Raw genomic sequence first — 2,340 nt, 5'->3', positions numbered from 1 at the left:
CAGAGAGAGACAGAGAGCGAGAAATCACCCCCGGGGGGATGGCCACACCACAATCCCTTCTCCTCCATTCTCCTCTCGGGATCTTGGGTGCACACTCAATTTTGCCCGGCGTGAGTTTCAGCCACCGGGTCCAGGACTCGAAACGCAGTTGACTACATGGGAGTCCAGTGACATAGGCATCATGCCAACTGCTGGTCCCCAAGACAATGGCATTTCTTTACCTACCTTCCCTTTAGAACAGGCATGTCAGGAGCCAGCAGGTGGCATGGTGGTTAAGGCACTGGACTCCCACATGGTTGACTGTGGTTCAAATATCAGACCTGGCAGCTTACTTTCTCACTCTTCCTCTCTCTGTCTCTGTCTATCTCTGGCCAAATTGAAGAATGATAATAAATAAATAATTAAAAAAAAAAAAACAGGCAGGCCTTTAAAACCATTACCCAGGACCAGTCAATGGCATAATGGTTAGTTGCTGGACTCCAACAACCTGTCAACCCAGCAGCTTGAAACTCACGTTGAGCGCGTGTGTGTGTGTGCCCAAAATCCCAAGAGGAGAATGGGGAAGGGATTGTGGTGTGGCCATCCCCGCTAGAGGGTGATTTCTTGCTTTCTGTCTCTCTGTCTCTTTCTGTCTCTCTGGCAAGTGCACGTGCCCTATAGCAAAAACCTCTCCAAACAAAACAAGAGTACCCAAGGGTTTGCTGGTTTGCTGTCTTTGTTTCCACAATGCATCACCCATGGTAGACACCGAGACATGTCCCTGACAGCTCCAGCCCTTTCTCTGAACCCTTGTGACATACTCCCCTAGGAAGCTCTCCATAAGCACGGGGCACAGGAGGCTGGTGGCGTTTGTGTTTCTTTTCTGTCACATGCTCAGAGTCACAGGTTGATAATGGTGAAGCTGGGATCTGAACTCAGGCAGTCAGAACCTGAAGCCAAGGGCTGTGTCTATGCTGTAGACCCACTGTGAGCCTGAAGGAGTACACGAGTAGGTGCATTCTGGGAAACAGAACAGCAGACACAGGCGAGACAGCAGGTTGATGACTCTAGAAAGAAGTGACGTGAATGCAAATAGGGGAAGGAGATGACCTCGGGGCTGGGGGTGATAGGACAGGAGGGTATTACCCAGGGTCTGGGAAGACCCAACCGCGTGAGGCCTGGGCGCGCCAAACTGGGTGGGGAGCAGGGACAGGTTCATAAGGACAAAATGTATTGGTGAGGTTTGGAAATCTCACCCCTGTCACTTCCAGCAAAGAAACTCTTGATGTCACCTAGTTCCTTTGCTTTACCCTCCCCAGATGACTATCGGTTTCATCCCTCTTGTTCAGCAAAGGTTGCTGAGCACGCACCCCATGATCCAGGTGCTACGCTGGGCCTGTGAGAGAGTAATGCCCAGGCAGGACGAGGTCCCCGTCTGCTGGGCCCTTACAGTCTAGCAGGGGAGACGGACAAGTTGCTGGCAAATTTGTTATTTGTTATAACAAGAGGATGACTCATTTTTATGCTATCTTTTTTTTTTTTTTTTTTTTTTTTTTTTTTTTTTTCTGGAGAGGTTTTTGCTATAGGGCACGTGCGCTCACCATAAAGACAGAGACAGAAAGACAGAAAGCGAGAAATCACCCTCCAGGGGGGATGGCCACTCCACAATCTCTTCTCCTCCATTCTCCTCTTGGGATCTTGGACACGCACGCACACACACCCGGCGTGAGTTTAAGCCACCGGGTCCGGGACTCAAATCATGGTCAAGTACATGGGAGTTCAGCAATGTAGCCATTACATCATCTGCTGGTCCCTATAATTATTGTTTTTAAATTTGCCATAAGGCACATGCTCTCACGAGAGAGAGACAAAGTGAGAAAGAAAGCCACAGGTCTGGGACTCCAACCACAGCTGGCCCCTTAACCACCATGCCACCTGCTAACTCCTATGTTATCATTATTACATGTTTTTTTCCCTAGTTTTTGCCATAGAGCACATGCACTCATGCGAGAGAGACAGAGGGAGGAAAAGTGAGAACTCCTCCTCCTCCTCCTCCTCCTCCATTCTCCCCTCGGGATTTTGGGCATGCACGTACATGCACCTGGCATGAGTGGCAAGCCACCAGGTCCAGGACTCAAACTGCAATCAGCCATGTGGGAGTCCAGTGCCTTAACCACCACACCACCTGCTGGCCCCTACACACATCTTTGAAGTACATAAGAATGCTCTCCAGGGCCAGCTCTGTGGCCTGGAAAGCTGTGGCCAAATTCCACATGGCTAACCACGTGATTCGAGTACTAGCCCTCATGGCTTAAAACAATAAACACGCCAGGCACATGTGTGCGCCAAGTCCTGACAGGC

This window comes from Tupaia chinensis, unplaced genomic scaffold (assembly GCF_000334495.1).
Source record: "Tupaia chinensis unplaced genomic scaffold, TupChi_1.0 Scaffold000330_1, whole genome shotgun sequence".
NCBI classification, from domain to species: Eukaryota; Metazoa; Chordata; class Mammalia; order Scandentia; family Tupaiidae; genus Tupaia; species Tupaia belangeri.
This window is presented reverse-complemented; position numbering follows the sequence as displayed.